Source organism: Paramisgurnus dabryanus, chromosome 13 (assembly GCF_030506205.2).
Source record: "Paramisgurnus dabryanus chromosome 13, PD_genome_1.1, whole genome shotgun sequence".
In the NCBI taxonomy this organism is placed as follows: Eukaryota; Metazoa; Chordata; class Actinopteri; order Cypriniformes; family Cobitidae; genus Paramisgurnus; species Paramisgurnus dabryanus.
Genome location: NC_133349.1, coordinates 35,136,002 through 35,154,423, shown reverse-complemented (window position 1 = coordinate 35,154,423; position 18,422 = coordinate 35,136,002). Strand labels below are relative to the sequence as shown.

Below are 18,422 nucleotides of genomic sequence, written 5' to 3'. Positions count from 1 at the left end.
GTATCTTTGTCTTTATTGTGATCTTATCGTGTAAATCTTATTTTTACATTTTCTTTTTCTTTTTTATATATTGTTTTCTCATTTATGTGTAAAGCACTTTGAATGACCTTTGTGTATGAAATGTGCTATACAAATAAACTTGCCTTGCCTGCCTTGCCATATGTGCAAAACAAAAAAATAAAATTTATATGAAAAATGTATTTTCACACTCTTCAGTAAAATGAGAATAACTTTTGAATGCGACATGCTAAAGAGTTCATTCTTTTTTTGGGTGTTTACTGTCTGCTGCTGCTAACAACCAGAACTGTCTGCAGTCTGCTAGAGCACACAGAACCAGAGTTATACACTATCAAAGAACAGTGTTTCCAACATAAAAAAGAAAATTTGGTGTTTCATCATATGAAAAACAACATAAATAACAATATTTGTCACAAACAGCCTTTTTATGTAACTTCAAAGGGTTTTCTTTAAAATGATATAAAGAAATTGCATTTATTCCACTGTATGTGGTTATGGGGACACTTCAAATGTTTTAGGCAGAAATTGTATACAAAAAGGGTATTTTTCCTCCCTTCAGTTGGAGTAAAATAACTTTTGCATAGATTATGATAGAGAAAAAAATCCTTTTTCCTCTGTAAGCTGCCCATTGCTGAAATCAAAAAAATCTGTCTGCAGGGAGCTGAGATACCCAGGGCCAGAGTTACTTTCAAATAAAAACTTTAGAAAAAAAAACATCAAAGAGCGCCTATTTATTTTTGTGTTTATTAGAGGCCTGACATCACATACAACCATGTTTAGCACTTTCAACAGTGTTTTTTGTAATTTCAAAGGGTTTCCTGTAAAATGATACCAAACTTTTGTATGTAAACCTCTGCATGTGGGTATGGGAAGCTTTTGAAATTGGGTAGGCCAAATCCAGGCCTACCCCAAAGAAAATCCCCAAAATAGCTTCAGGGTGGAAGAAGTTAAGATCTTCTTGGCCAAGCACATTCTTTTTACTAACAGGTAATGACTTCTGAGTAAAGACTTCTGGCAAATCCATTAATCTACCCTCAGACAATCCTGAAATCTCCAATCCAGTGATCACAGATGTATTTTTCACATTTTCATGTCCCATTGTTCGAAGCAGTATACACTTCTTTGTGCCAGACATTTTCAACCTTTGCATAAGCCCTTCTGTACAAAAGGTGGCAGTACTCCCTGGATCCAAGAAAGCATATGATGTTATTGTAAAGTCTCCAAGCTTAGACTTAACCTGAACTGGTACAATGGACAATGAACAATCTTGTTCTCCGGCCCCATTATGAGCATAAGTTTGTAAACTAACAAGAGCATTACTCACTTGTTTCTCCTCAGAGTATTTATCCTTAGATGAGATGTGTAGTATAGTAGGATGTCTCTGAATACATATACTACAAGTCTGACGACTTGTGCAATCCTTGCTAACATGTCCAGATTTCAGACAAGCAAAGCAAATTCCATGATTTCTCAAAAAGTCAATCCTTTGTCTACTAGTCATTTTTTGAATCTGAGAAAATTTTTCCAAAACATGATTTTCTTTGCATGCAAAGCAGCAAGATGAAGAGCCGTGTTGTGATGAATAAACATTAGACTGAACTCCTTCGGCAGCATTGACAACAGCCACTGTAGCTGAGCTTCGGCCTTTTTCAATGTAAGGTACAGATTTGACTTTGGTTTTATGAGATACAGATGGTTGTGTATATTTAATATCTCCAAAGAGAGGATCTGTGAGAATCTTAACTTGATGTTCAATAAAATTCACCAGGTCTGTAAACTTAACTCTGTTCTTGTAATTCACAAGCAGTGGTTCTCCATTTTTCCCTGAGTCGGTAAGGCAATTTTAACATGATGTTTTTAAGGTTTGATGAAACATTAATCTCATCCATACAGTCTTGTTCAAAATAATAGCAGTACAAAGTGACTAACCAGAATAATCAAGGTTTTTAGTATATTTTTTATTGCTACGTGGCAAAGAAGTTACCAGTAGGTTCAGTAGATTCTCAGAAAACAAACAAGACCCAGCATTCATGATATGCACGCTCTTAACTCTTTCACCGCCAGCGTTTTAAAAAAAAGTTGCCAGCCAGCGCCAGCGTTTTTCATGATTTTCACCAAAGTTTAATGCCTTCCAGAAAATGTTCTTCTTTAAATATATAAACATACAATATACCAAATGAAAGAACAGACCCTCTGCTTTCAAACAAAAAAAACCGTTTCATCCTACCTTTAGTGGTTCTTTTGCAATCAGCTTTTGAATATGGGTAGGTTTTTGCAAAAACACCATATTTTGAGCAAAAAGCAAAAATAATTCCATATTTGTGACTGACTTTTCATAGAGATCCCATCCAGAGCGATCTTTAAAACAGACACGGACATGCAGCAGCTTGCCATAGGGCAATACTTCCGGGTTTAAAAAGTTGCGGAAGGGCGCCACCTGGTGGATAATAGCGGTATTGCGGAAAGACGGAAAATCTCGTCAATGGCGGGGAAAGAGTTAAGGCTGTGCAATTGGGCAATTAGTTGAAAGGGGTGTGTTCAAAAAAATAGCAGTGTCTACCTTTGACTGTACAAACTCAAAACTATTTTGTACAAACATTTTTTTTTCTGGGATTTAGTAATATTGTGAATCACTAAACTAATATTTAGTTGTATGACCACAGTTTTTTAAAACTGCTTGACATCTGTGTGGCATGGAGTCAACCAACTTGTGGCACCTCTCAGCTGTTATTCCACTCCATGATTCTTTAACAACATTCCACAATTAATTCACATTTCTTGGTTTTGCTTCAGAAACAGCATTTTTGATATCACCCCACAAGTTCTCAATTGGATTAAGGTCTGGAGATTGGGCTGGCCACTCCATAACATTAATTTTGTTGGTTTGGAACCAAGACTTTGCCCGTTTACTAGTGTGTTTTGGGTCATTGTCTTGTTGAAACAACCATTTCAAGGGCATGTCCTCTTCAGCATATAGGGCAACATGACCTCTTCAAGTATTTTAACATATGCAAACTGATCCATGATCCCTGGTATGCGATAAATAGGCCCAACACCATAGTAGGAGAAACCTTCCCTATATCATGCTCCATGCTTCACTGTCTTCACTGTGTACTGTGTCTTGAATTCAGAGTTTGGGGGTCGTCTCACAAAATGCCTGTGGCCCTTGGACCCAAAAAGAACAATTTTACTCTCATCCGTCCACAAAATGTTCCTCCATTTCTCTTTAGGCCAGTTGATGTGTTCTTTGGCAAATTGTAACCTCTTCTGCACATGCCTTTTTTTAACAGAGGGACTTTGCGGGGGATTCTTGAAAATAGATTAGCTTCACACAGACGTCTTCTAACTGTCACAGTACTTACAGGTAACTCCAGACTGTCTTTGATCATCCTGGAGGTGATCATTGGCTGAGCCTTTGCCATTCTGGTTATTCTTCTATCCATTTTGATGGTTGTCTTCCGTTTTCTTCCACGTCTCTCTGGTTTTGCTCTCCATTTTAAGGCATTGGAGATCATTTTAGCTGAACAGCCTATCATTTTTTGCACCTCTTTATAGGTTTTCCCCTCTCCAATCAACTTTTTAATCAAAGTACGCTGTTCTTCTGAACAATGTCTTGAACGACCCATTTTCCTCAGCTTTCAAATGCATGTTCAACAAGTGTTGGCTTCATCCTTAAATAGGGGCCACCTGATTCACACCTGTTTCTTCACAAAATTGATGACCTCAGTGATTGAATGCCACACTGCTATTTTTTTTGAACACACCCCTTTCAACTAATTGCCCAATTGCACAGCCTTAAGAGCGTGCATATCATGAATGCTGGGTCTCATTTGTTTTCTGAGAATCTACTGAACCTACTGGTAACTTCTTTGCCACGTAGCAATAAAAAATATACTAAAAACCTTGATTATTCTGGTTAGTCACATTGTACTGCTATTATTTTGAACAAGACTGTATATTGCATGTCTACCATCACATTGCAGTACCCTCTCAGAAATAAAGCATATTTATGACTAAAATCACTTTAACCTCTTTTAAAAGAGAATTGAAAAAAATGTTAATATACAAATAAGTTTATTTTGTAAATTTGTTATATTAAAATGATTTATGTATTGATTGTATTGTCTTGTTTGATCATGTAATATTATGTTTCATTTAATGAGATTTCGTGGGAGGTGGTTTTATAAGACCTTAGGGTCTTCTCACTCTCTCCCTTACAGTATTTTTTTTTTTTGCTTTTTTTTCTGTTATTTCCTTTTATGGATTTATTAAAGTTGTATTTTAAATGTGCAAATAAACAAATCAAATCAAATCAAATATGCTTGCAAACCATAAATGCCATCAGGCTTTATTGTAGGCCGGTTCAAAGCCTTTTCCATGTAGGCTGCTGTGATTTTCAACTCATGACCAAAGTGTTCCTTTAGCAAGTTCTTGGCTTTAACAAATCCTTGTTGTGCTGATATAAGCTGGCAGCTTCTAACCAGCTCCCTTGGTTGTCCTCTAGTGTACTGTTCGAGATAATACAAAAAATCACGTGGATTTGTAATCTTTCTTTCAATGCAATGCTTAAATGCTTGAATAAATGCAGCAAACTGTAATGGATCTCCATCAAATATTGGAATTACTCGTGCAGGTAAAGAAGTTGAGTCCTTTTGATGAACAAGTTGAGCTGTTATATTTGCCTGTTGCTGCATGATGTTGTACAAGATATTTTGACCTGTATCATTTTGTGGAGATTGTGGAGAACAAACTTGTGGTTGAGAATGAGAAATTGGATTATTATGTATAGCAGCTGTGCCATCTTGTATGTTTGTAGCTTGCTGTGTGATTAAATTGTGCATTGCAACTTGAGTAGACATTACAGGCAATGCTATTTGAGAGTGTTGATTTAACAAGTGAGATTTTTTTAGATTGTGAATCATTTGAAGGCCCCTTTAATCTGCTTCCAACATCACTGGACTTTAAAACTGCAGGTTTTGCATCATTGGCTTCTATTTTTGCATCCATCATTAATTGTTCCTTTTGCCTTTTAAGTCTATCTCTTTGAATGTTACGTTTTTCTTCCTCCTCCTCCAAAGCATGTCTCCTATCCATTGCAGCAGCATGTTGTAGTAATGCAGCCTTGTCTGCATAGCCTTTATCCGTGCAGAAGAAGTTGAACTTGAAGTACTGGTTGAACTCTTTGATGATTTGCTGTGATGTGATTGTTTTGTAGACACATTTGAAATACTATCATTAGGTCCTATTTCACTGCTGGTTGTAGATAAAGCATCACATGCTGGTTTTAATTATGTTTTTGTGTCATTCAACCATTCTTTGATATCGATGTAAAAGGTTAGATTTTCAGCCATCTTAGAATTAAACCATTTGGTTTGTTTGTCAGACTCATCCTGTAGCATAGGCATTTCCACAACTGAATTAAGTAATTCCACAGTTTGCAATTCTTGTCAAAGCCTTTAATTTGCTTTTCCACATTTGTTATGGTTTCACTTGTTACTTTGAGAGAAATAAGATCATTCACCTTGTGTTTAATTTTGCTTATTTGGTTCAACTTCAGTTTTCTAGACCTTTGCAAGTTTTTATAAACCAGAGCAACACCCTTTGCAGTCAACTTTCTCATTCGTTTTTGCGACACATTTTCATCAACAACAGCTTCATCATTTACAACTTGCTCTGTAAAAGCATTTCTATCATCAACATCGGCAGCCATTTCAACGTCCGATTTTTCCTTTTCGTCCACAAGTAACACCACATCCATCACATAATATCAACACAGCAGGTCTCAGTTTTGAATCAAACTTCACTTCACATTCCTTTCAATGAAGACTTTAAACAAATAAACAGCACCCACCGGCTTTCCTTGTCTGTTCTGTGTTGGCGTCGTAAACTTCCTCAGAGCGAGCAGGATCCCTCTTAATATTAATATTTCAAGTGCTATACAAATGCACTTCCTAACTATTTTTAGTGCTTTTAAAGTGTCCCACTATGACAATAATAATGTTTTTTAAGTGAAGTTCAATTACAACCTAAACATCATAGACACGTACTTTCAGTGCAATATTATTATAGTGTATTTTTTAAGTATATTTCATCTGTACTTTTATACCCATTTTGTTATACTTAAGCATGAATGTTGCTATTACACTACAAGTGTATTACCGTAAAACTTCAAATAATAGCCCGGGCTTTTATTTTCCCAAACCTATCATCACACCAGGCGTCTAAAAGAGACAGGCGTCTATAAGAGACAGGCTTTTAATTTAATTGTTCCAGCATGACAGCAGGAGGTTACCACATATTACGTTATATTTTTAATTTGAATGTGTTTAACAAATTAGTTTGTGTAATAACAACAGTCTTAAATTATTGGCAGTATAAATATAGCAAACAAGGATATGGTTTTTTTTATTGGTTGTTGCGTGAAATCTTACCCAGATACAACAGTGCTATTTTCTGATTGGCTATTGTGTAGCCTCTTTCTCTTTTTTGTATTGGCTCGCTCGACTAGAACTCTAGGGAAGACGGGCTTGATAGAGAGAGAGAGAGCAGTGCGGCCAGATACATTTTGGCGCTGCAGCATATTAAATATGATAAATAGTGTTTCCGCGCGAGAAATACAATGTGTGGCGGGAGTGCATGCATGACAAAAGACTGAAAGCCCGGCTATTATCAGCGGCCTCAAAACACTACCGGCCCACAGGGAAAAGTCCCGACTCCCGATTGCCTCTTCGCTACTGTCATCATCACCTCAATCCTGGCGACGAAGCTCGTTGTGTTGTCATAGTGATGAGTAACGGAACGACTGCGTCTGTCACGTGACATCTACAGGTAATCAAAACTTTAGCGTGTGTAATCTGCACCATAGAACTGTCTTAAACATACTATCTGACGGGTTTTAGAAGATTAAATACAACCCGAAACTAAAAAACAGACCAGGCCTTTATTTGAGACAGGCGTTTATTTACCCAAACCTGTCGTCACACCAGGCGTCTAAAAGAGACAGGCGTCTATTTGGGACTCGGCTATTATTTGAAGTTTTACGGTATATAACAATTCAGTTCAAATGCACACAAACAGATTACAAACTGCATTTCAAAAAAGGAACTTTATTATTGACACAAAAGTAACACACAAAAAACAGATATTGGCAAAATGGGGAACCTTAAACAGTTGACTTTCTTTGAAACGCCGGGAAGAGAACAATTGCGAACAACTTGTACTATATGCACATCTAGCTCTGATTTGAACTACTGGAGGCCTTGTAACTGTCATTGTTGCACTTCCTCTGTAGAAGGTCCCGGATCTCTGCCACCTCGATGTTGGGGAATCACTCCTTCACTGCATCTGTAAAACAGGAAAGAGAAATTTCAATTAAATTCAATTTTATTTATATAGCGCTTTTCACAATTTGTAGTTGTTTCAAAGCAGCTTTACATTAAAAGAAGCAGGGGAAACATAGAAAAATCGACAGACAATATAAGTAGCAAAAGTTCCGGGTTCCGTCGGTGGTCAGGCATCGGCTGGGCATCACGTTGAAGGGCAGCCAGTAGATCAGTGGTGTGTTGACCTCCACGGCAGCCGGAACTGGTCTGTTTGTCTCAATGTCCTCGGGTTTGAGGACGAGACAGGGAGAGAGAAACAAAATCCTATTAGCGTAGGGGCCATTCACATGTAATGCAAGTGTCACACAGTGTTGTGTTTTATTATATGCTCGGTTCCAGACAGGCTAGCTATTGCGGCATTAGTAAATTTGTTACGGGTCCCAGGTCACGTGGGACTCACGAACAGATTACTAAATTTAAATAGTTGAAATGCCCCGAGTTAACAGGAAAAAACAAAGCAAGGAGAAACAGAGTTAAGTGGCTTTCCTCTGCGTAGCTAGGATCAGTAGTTTCTTTTATTAACACATATCTATAATTTAACAGCATACAATAAATCCTATTTTAATATCTTCAATCACATGTCACACATAAATCACAATTATCTATCAACACACAGTTCTGCACTACTACAATAAACAATAAAATGTTCAAAAGATACATCTTCTTAATACACATTAAAAGTACTTCTCAACTCAGAATAAATCTGTTTAAACACTGGCTCAATGTGACCAGTCAAAATGATACTTTGTATCTCCTGCATTGTGATACAGCTGTTAGTTTACTTTTACTCAAACTGCAAGTTACATTACAAAATTGATTATTGTATGCTGAAAGTCTCTAAAATATATACATATATACAAATAAAATCACAATTTCTGTATCTGTTGTTTGTATCCTAAACCCCTTTATATTTTTACAGTCCAACTGAATGACAAACATAACACAGATTCCCCATCGCTATAAACTAACTAGAAATCGATTTACTAAAATTTATATACTATCAAGATATGCACTTGCATTTAGTTGTTGTTCATGACTATAAACCAGGTTTCATTTTGTACAGTAAATTCACATACCTGAGTTAACAGGAAAAAACAAAGCACGGAGAAACCGAGTTAAGTGGCTTTCCTCTGCGTAGCTCAGTAGTTTCTGGAGTACACACAACGCATCACCATGGTAACCTGCAACTGTTACTCCCCCTACTGGCTGAACTGTTTTGTTTTAAAACTCAGCTTTAATATTAAAGTCATGAAAAGTGCAATATCATCATTAAATTATATAAAAAAAAGTAAATACATAAATAAATTACAATCAAAACAATAGACATTAACATTGTGATACTCATAGGTGTATCACAAATTACCCAGATGAGTTATGTGAATGCTTTGTTCCGTACAAGCTAACTTTTGCGAGATAAGTATAATTTACTAGACAAATTATATTAATGCTTTGTTAAAGAAAAATTCTTAAAGAATAAATCCGGTATTAAACACTTTGAGTCTCATTTCCAGGGCCGCATTAACAGTGTAAGGGGCCCCTGGGCTTTACCCTTTTGTGGGGTCCTTCATCCACCAGAATTACAGCCTACATTCACACAATCTTTATAATAACCCTGCTGAAAAAAACAGCATCAAACCAGCATGGACCAGCATGGGAATTATGCTGGTCTATGCTGGTTTAGCTGGTGGTCACCAGCATACCAGCACCAAAACACAACATATGCCAATCTTGCTGGTATGACCAGCATGGGATGCTGGTGCTAATGCTGGTTTGGTGCTGGGATGCTGGTGCTAATGCTGGTTTGGTGCTGGTATAGCTGGTGCTAATGCTGGTTTGGTCCTTGTTTAGCTGGTGCTAATGCTGGTGCTGATGCTGGTTTAGCTGGTGTTCACTAGCAAACCAGCACCATAACACAACATATGCTGGTCTTGCTGGTATGCTGTTTTTTTAGCAGGGCATTAAGTGCAAGTTGTCAGGCTTTTATTTTGCTGGAATAAATGCAATAACAAAATAATAAAACCATATCAGAATGCCCACAATATACACAAATATCACTGCATAACATATGCACATAGTCCTAGCTAGGGGTGACCCGAATAGTCTAAGATTCGATGCTTTGACAGGAGAAGCCTGATTCGACTACTGCACAGTCGAATCGTCGCAGATGTGTTATAAAATGAGGATCATTTAATTTTGGCTGTATAAGAGTGCACATTATCTGATTTCACATATAACAGCTTTCTACCAATATAAAAAATATACAGCATATTATGAAAATACTAAGTAAATAATATGTGAAAAAGTAGCTTTCAATAAATATTTTTAAAGTCTGTTAATAGCCTAAATCCCGTGACAGGGCTACACGTCCATATCCAGAAACCATTGCAAAGTCTCTTTGTTTCTGCAATTTAAAAGACAAAACAGGCAATTCTATACTTTCGTTATTTTAAAATTTATTTTAATATTTCTTTGTTTTTATTTAATTTATAGATTATTTAGTGTTATCTGATTAAACTATTTGTGGCTTGTGTTTTATTCCCCTGCGCATTTAGGCATTTTGCACCCATGTTCTGCACCTTATTGACTCTGACTTCATTTTGTTTTTATTTTTTATTATTTATAAAAGGTAAATTCTGATCTAATTTAAGTTCTGTAAGTTTTGGATTGCTTTCCGTTGTGTCGATGTTACGCTGTTGCATGCTGTCACATTCAATTTAGCCGAACGCGCTAGGTGTTCTGCGTGATCATATTTAGGCGATCATCAAACTAAACATCAAAAAACAGATTTTTCAACAAGTATAAGTTTTAAAATGTATTTAAAAAGGTTGCTTAACTTGTCAAAAGTTGAGCTACAAAACAGGTAAGCCGTTTTTTTTTTTCGGTGATGACACCGAATATAAATATCTCTACCGAATCTGACAAAATTGTCTCTCTTGTGATTTAATAATATGATCGGTGTTAACTTTCAAGTGATAGAAAAGAGATTCCTGAAACAAATGGTATAAGAAACATCAGATGTTTCAAGTGAATACAGAGATGATCAAAGTGAAAGTAAGCAATCAGATATTTCTGTACAAAAAAATAAAGCATATATAGTGTCTATGAAATGATTAATTTCAGTGTTTTCTTGTTATAAATGAACCGTTTAAGGAATTGTATATAAAGATTGTTTTTTATAATTTACAGTAACAAATTATATGTAATTTCTCGTCTTTTATTTCCTTGCCACGCTCAATCTCAAAATGAAATAAGATCGCTGAACTTAGCCGTGGCTTCCAAGGCAGAATCTAATTTGTTATTTATTAGATTTAGTTATCAAAAATGTTTTGTGTAATATCTTTGTGTCACAGGGTGACTATAATGGAGCGGAACCAAAAGCAGAGGAGATTGGTTCCACTTGAAGATGGTTTCCTGCCAGACCTCTGTGTATAAACACAATGTTATTTCCTGGGCTGCGTTCAGCCCCGACAAAACGTTGCACAACGTTTATTAAACTGAAACGGTGATGCATTGAACACGCTGTTGTCATGACGCAAGAGTTGCAACTACGGTAGCTGAGAGGCCATTCTTTGTGTTCTTTTTTAAATGTTTCTAAAGCCTGATGAAATTGTTATAAATGTGTGTTTAATACTGTAAAATACCCTCGATGTTACAGTCACTGACCTTGCTGTCCAGAATGAAAGACAACATTCCAACTTGAACCCATTGAGAGAGCTGTCTCTTTACTATCGCGTGGTTTTATACATCTTGCCGCTGATTGGGCTGACATTTCTGACACACCCACCAAACAAGACAGAACGCTTCTAAAAGCTGTTGGATTCCGTTGCACACCGTTTCAAGGAAACATGTCGTTCAACCCGGAAACCGTAGCAAAACGTTGCGCACCGGTGTGAGATTGAACGTGCCCCTGGTCTCCCTTGCTCTCCGATTATGGACAAACGAGCAACAGGTGTGACGAATCAAGCTGGGAATTCATGATTGGAGGAGGGAATAGAGACAACGCACATAAAAAAGGCCCGAAGAAGCCCGAAGGGGTGGTTGTTGCAGCCACGAGTTCCTTTTTGCCTAGGGCAGACTCGATCACACGCTCCGTCCTTGGAGGAGCCGGAGGGCGCCGTTGATCCACAAAGCGCTTATAGCGGAAGGAAAGAGTGCGGCGGCCAAGGGAGGCGAAAAGGACGGAGCGTGAGAATTAAAGGAACACTGCACTGGAGTGCTTCTCTGTGGTGCCGGTGTTGGTGTACGGTTGGCAGTGGCAGGCTGGAGAGCGACGATCTAAATCCCTTGGGGAAGAAAGAGACAGGAAGAGGTGGATGTTTACCGTGAGGAGGAAGTTATGTGAGGATAACTGGGTGAAGAAAACAATATGAGACGGGTCGACATGTGAGTACAGCTGGGATATTGTATATACGTTGCAGAGGTGGAATTATTGTGACAGCAAATGCATCAATGTTTATGTGCGGTCTGAAAAATGTGCGCGGTCTGACAAATCTATTGCGCGGCCACTTTGACTGGCCTGCGCGGCCGCGCACGCGCGCAGCTTAAAGGGAACATTTGTCCTTACCTCACAACGAGTGTGTGCGTGTGATGCTGTGGGTGAGTCCCGACTTTCAATTTGTGTGTTTTCACTGAAGCTTGCAGTGTAGTGCTGTGCTTTCTTTTGGAGATAGAGACTGTTTCATCCCAGAGGCTCCGTGTGAAAATAACAATGTGTCGAACTGACCAGCGCAGTGGATAGGAATTACTTGCCTGTAACATTAGTGTGATTTGTGGAGAAACCAGAAAGTTCCAGTCTGAGAGTCCTGTACTTTTATGGATGCTAATTCACCTCTGCTCTTGGAAATCCTGTGCAGAACGTTCCAGAGCCCTAAGTTGTGAGTAACGTGTGTTATTAAACGACCACTTACCTCTGTCCTCAGTGAACCTGTGGAGAAACCAGAAAGCCCAGTCGGTGGGTCACGCACTTCTAGGAATGCTAACTTACCTTTGCTCCCCACCAACCGGTGCAGAGAGGTCTTAAAGCTCCAGTCTGTGAGTAACGCATGCTATTGAGTGACAACTGACCTCTGGTTACAGTAAGGCCGCGAGGAGGAGCCGAGCGTTCCAAAGCCGGGGAACCATCTAGCCCCTTATTCATTGTGTCTCTTGTGTTCTGCCTCCAGGACAGCGGAGGGCGCCACGGACAGCAAGGAAACCCCAGATAGGGACCCCACTCTTTCACGTCTTGTGGAGACCCGTCTGAAACCAGAAGGAAGAGAGAAAGAGAGACATTTTTAATTGCCCCTTCCCCACTCCCCCTTTACCTTTTAATATTTAATAAAAGTTGTTAAATTTTAATATTGTGTTGGTTTGGTCATTGGGGTGACTTTGGGAACCTCCTCGAGGTGGGAACTAGGTAGGGGCGTGACCCTCTAGCTATCTCGGGTCCGCCCCGACCTGTGACATTTGTGTGCTGTTCTGTACATCTTGGCTTTAAAATGTTACGAGGAATCATTTAATGAATGTTTACACGTTGTCTTTCATAAAGGTAAAAACGCGTCCTCAGCTGACATTTCTGACACACCCACCAAACAAGACAGAACGCTTCTAAAAGCTGTTGGATTCCGTTGCACACCGTTTCAAGGAAACATGTCGTTCAACCCGGAAACCGTAGCAAAACGTTGCGCACCGGTGTGAGATTGAACGTGCCCCTGGTCTCCCTTGCTCTCCGATTATGGACAAACGAGCAACAGGTGTGACGAATCAAGCTGGGAATTCATGATTGGAGGAGGGAATAGAGACAACGCACATAAAAAAGGCCCGAAGAAGCCCGAAGGGGTGGTTGTTGCAGCCACGAGTTCCTTTTTGCCTAGGGCAGACTCGATCACACGCTCCGTCCTTGGAGGAGCCGGAGGGCGCCGTTGATCCACAAAGCGCTTATAGCGGAAGGAAAGAGTGCGGCGGCCAAGGGAGGCGAAAAGGACGGAGCGTGAGAATTAAAGGAACACTGCACTGGAGTGCTTCTCTGTGGTGCCGGTGTTGGTGTACGGTTGGCAGTGGCAGGCTGGAGAGCGACGATCTAAATCCCTTGGGGAAGAAAGAGACAGGAAGAGGTGGATGTTTACCGTGAGGAGGAAGTTATGTGAGGATAACTGGGTGAAGAAAACAATATGAGACGGGTCGACATGTGAGTACAGCTGGGATATTGTATATACGTTGCAGAGGTGGAATTATTGTGACAGCAAATGCATCAATGTTTATGTGCGGTCTGAAAAATGTGCGCGGTCTGACAAATCTATTGCGCGGCCACTTTGACTGGCCTGCGCGGCCGCGCACGCGCGCAGCTTAAAGGGAACATTTGTCCTTACCTCACAACGAGTGTGTGCGTGTGATGCTGTGGGTGAGTCCCGACTTTCAATTTGTGTGTTTTCACTGAAGCTTGCAGTGTAGTGCTGTGCTTTCTTTTGGAGATAGAGACTGTTTCATCCCAGAGGCTCCGTGTGAAAATAACAATGTGTCGAACTGACCAGCGCAGTGGATAGGAATTACTTGCCTGTAACATTAGTGTGATTTGTGGAGAAACCAGAAAGTTCCAGTCTGAGAGTCCTGTACTTTTATGGATGCTAATTCACCTCTGCTCTTGGAAATCCTGTGCAGAACGTTCCAGAGCCCTAAGTTGTGAGTAACGTGTGTTATTAAACGACCACTTACCTCTGTCCTCAGTGAACCTGTGGAGAAACCAGAAAGCCCAGTCGGTGGGTCACGCACTTCTAGGAATGCTAACTTACCTTTGCTCCCCACCAACCGGTGCAGAGAGGTCTTAAAGCTCCAGTCTGTGAGTAACGCATGCTATTGAGTGACAACTGACCTCTGGTTACAGTAAGGCCGCGAGGAGGAGCCGAGCGTTCCAAAGCCGGGGAACCATCTAGCCCCTTATTCATTGTGTCTCTTGTGTTCTGCCTCCAGGACAGCGGAGGGCGCCACGGACAGCAAGGAAACCCCAGATAGGGACCCCACTCTTTCACGTCTTGTGGAGACCCGTCTGAAACCAGAAGGAAGAGAGAAAGAGAGACATTTTTAATTGCCCCTTCCCCACTCCCCCTTTACCTTTTAATATTTAATAAAAGTTGTTAAATTTTAATATTGTGTTGGTTTGGTCATTGGGGTGACTTTGGGAACCTCCTCGAGGTGGGAACTAGGTAGGGGCGTGACCCTCTAGCTATCTCGGGTCCGCCCCGACCTGTGACATTTGTGTGCTGTTCTGTACATCTTGGCTTTAAAATGTTACGAGGAATCATTTAATGAATGTTTACACGTTGTCTTTCATAAAGGTAAAAACGCGTCCTCAGTTTCGTCTTTGTTCATCAGAAATGCAATAATGGATATTTCAGACAGAAATTTTTAAAAGCTCACTAATGATTGCAGGGTAGCATACAGTAAGTGAGAGATTTTCTTGCGCAGGAACTGCATTCACGCACGGACATTCAAAGCAAAGCGATTAAGCATAATTATGTTGTGTTATTTGCTATAGTGGATCTATTTTTTCAGATACCTCACAACCACGTATATATACTTCCACTCTATATTTGAGTCTGAAGCGTTAGCACACTCTCGACCACTTGATGATGACAACCACTTTGCCGTACAAGGACGCTGAACGAACTTGGTGTCTAGCGTATAGACAGTCAAGCTCAACTTCAAACCTAAGGCTGGTCACTGAGCCATAAAATATGGGAAAAATTTGTGCCCTACTCCGAGGGCACTAGGGGTGGCACGGTCCATGAAAAAAATCCGAACCGTTCGGTTCGCTTGTCTCGGTTCGGAGCGCGTGTGTGCCGCACGGTTCAACGGTTCATGGCATGCGCAATGTAGTCTCATGCCCTGTATGTTACCTCAGATAGCGTGTTTCCCTTTTGCGCGAAAGAAGAGGTGACTGGTTTGGAGTATAAGTACTGCAGGTTATGTTACGTGTAGAAATGGCAAGTGAGAGAGAAAAGGAAGTCTGCCCGCAGTTGGAGGATGCGCCAGCGTCGTATAAGTTTGGTGTGTGGAAACATATTTTTATTTCATGTTACTTTTGATGACAGCGGAAATAAAACAATAGATAGAACTGCAGTCTGTGGGTTGAATGTGCTCGAACAGCCACAGGAGATCGCCTTCTCTCCGACCATTTATCTACTCTGAGGTACTAAACACAATGTTTTACGTCTTTTCGTATTCAGCGCTATTTTTAGCCTTTTATTGATAAAATTAAAGCGGCTGATTCCGCGTAGTTTCATTTTGCTAGCGTGTGAAAGTTGCGCAATCTTATTTCAGAAATTTCCCCTCAAAGTAATCAGGACAGAAGTGGTCAAAAGTGGACAAAAGAGACTTAAAGAGATTTAAATATTACATGTGCAAAGGTTATGTTTCTCTCTCGTCCACATAAACTCTCTGCAGTATTAAAGCAGCCTCTCAGTGATAAACCTAAGAGCTACACTGAAGTTGGCATTTTAATAAATGCAAGTTATCTTTGTGTGCTAAAAATGCACATAAAGTTCATGTAGATGGCAATACACATTCTCTTTTTTGCCAAATAAATGAAAAGCATGTTGAAATCATCAATGTCTTCCCTCTTGCTCTATCAAAATCTCATCTGGCTTTCCTCAGAGATGGTCCCAATAATGTGCTTAAAGTCAAATTCAGTTTGTGCATGATTACATGATATAACTTTTTTTTTAATACTGTATCCTAAATTATGGATAATTAATACATTAATAAGATAATACATTTCTGGAGTGTTAAAAATGTAAAGAAAAAATAACAACAAGAACCGTACTGAACCGTGACCATAGAACCGTGATACAAACCGAACCGAGGGTTTTGTGAACCGTGCCACCCCTAGAAGGCACAGTTGCTCTGCTCATGCTAGCCTTCTAAAGGAAACCGAGCGAAAAAACTACAACCACATGTAAACACACCCCATTTCCATTTCCGGCGGCAGAGTGATATATCAGTGAGCAATGAGTCTTCCAAGAGAAGTCAATGGAATTTTACAAAATGCCAAATAAAACACGACAGAAACTGTATTTTGCTACACTACTTGTTTTTAATCATCAACGAACACCACGAACCACTCGGTGAGTAGTACAGTTTTGAAAATGAACGTCGTTAAGTGTTGTTTTAATGACATGTCTGTGCATGACCCTTGACTTCCATTCTGAAGCAGTCAAGAAACGCTTCTAAACGAGTCAAAAAATTCAAGACACGACCCATTGTCAAAATTACAGTGTCCATCACTGTAATTCATCCAAAACAAACCAGAAATGAGATTCAAAGTGTTAAATACCAGAATTATTCTTTAATGGACCATTTCACATGTAGAAACATTAATCTTTATTGAAAGTGTCTCATATTTGTAGTGGAAATGTAACATACATTTCGATTTGGTGCCTATTTGACTGAAAAAAGAGGTGTTTGTAGTCTCACTCCCAGGGCCGTGCACAGACATTTTGAGGGGCAGTGGCCCAAACCAAAAAGGGGGCACTGGGGGAGGGCACAATTTATATGGTTTTAACAATATGATGTGTTATAGATTAGTATCAGAAAAAGAGAAGTGATTATAATGGAAAATATACTTAATAACAATAATTAAAGTGTGACAAAACTGCTTAATATTCTATATCATTTATGTGCTGAAGCTTTGAATCAATGTTTACAATTTTGAAGAGCTTTTGCAGCCTTCCTTTACAGTCTTCTTTTTTTTGTGAAAACATTGTTTTTTATTTTTTTGTCTACAAAGTGTGCCAACAACAGCAAATTTGGTGTTATTTATATTAGACAATCACTGTTATTCTAAGAATGTTTACTTGCTAAGTTGTTAGCACTTTTAAAAGACCAAGAGCAAATCAATACCCACAGATATACAAAAACATACGAAAGCCAAGAGAGTCATCCACATTTTTATTTCTGCTGCTTGTTTTCTCATGATCTCGAGATAACAGAAGTTGTTTTCATGTTATCCTGACATGATAATCCAAATGCCATAATGTAATTTCCTGTCCATAATATTCGTTTATTTTGAAGTGGACTGCTGATGCATATATGAGTTGGGTTACCACGCGTAGCTCATTGTCGATAGACTTAATAAATAAATACATTTTGATGTTCGTGAATTTAGGGACCATCTCTAAAGGAACAATGTACACGTTTATATCTTCAATAGTATTAAACAGTTTATTTGAATAAAAATAAAAAATCTAAAAAAGTGTGCATAGTTGACAACCACATGAACACTTTACAGTTGGTTTTGTGACTGTTTGTTGACTTTAAGTAACTCCATTTTAATGCCGTTTAACTAGAAACGTATATGGAGATATTTTATAGACGGTCCCTAAATTCACCGCGCTATCAAATGGTCAATTATTGGCAAATCTGTTTCATCTTGAGCGAATCCCTGATCCAAGTAAAATCTAATTTGTTCATTCATGCTAATTTAGCTAAATATGCTTTTGCTGTCTAAAAATTATGTTTTTTTGTAAGCTTTAATCACATCACAAGAATACAACTGTTATCTCGAGATAAGGAGAAAAAAAGTTGTGATCACGAGAAAACAACCAAGCAAAAATAAATATAGTACACGACCTCTCTCGGCTTCAAACTACCAAATTACTAATTGCGCAGCTTAACAAATGAGGTAATGTAATGAATCTACCTGTTAATACAACAAACTGTCGTCTCCGCCCTTCAAAGAGTGGACACAGATTGTGAGAGATGCTGCGTAGCGGGCGGGAAATCACGAAGTGGATTACCAGAAAAGGTGGATCTTTAGACAAGCGGTAACAGAACACTTTGACCCGGGTTGGCGGTTGGTGAGAGGGGCACCTCAGCTGATTAGGGCAGAGGGGCAGTTGCTCTAGCCACCGGGCCACCCCCCTGTGCACGGCCCTGCTCACTCCCTCAACAAAGATATTGGACTTCCTTCTTTCAATGATGCAAAATGATGATTTTTACATCATTGAAGGAAGTGCAACACTGAAACTGTATTTCTCCTGTCTCAGGAAA

The 18,422-nt window shown here is 39.3% G+C and overlaps 1 long non-coding RNA gene across 1 annotated transcript; it reads right to left on the bottom strand.

Annotated features, from left to right (window-relative positions):
- Positions 1 to 7,170: 7,170 nt before the first annotated feature.
- LOC141279933 (uncharacterized) lies at positions 7,171 to 18,307 on the bottom strand. Its single transcript, XR_012334754.1, has 3 exons — positions 18,073 to 18,307; positions 7,492 to 7,624; positions 7,171 to 7,362 (listed from the first exon to the last, which is right to left on the bottom strand). It is a non-coding gene; the product is annotated as an uncharacterized lncRNA (long non-coding RNA).
- Between the last annotated feature and the right edge of the window lie 115 nt (positions 18,308 to 18,422).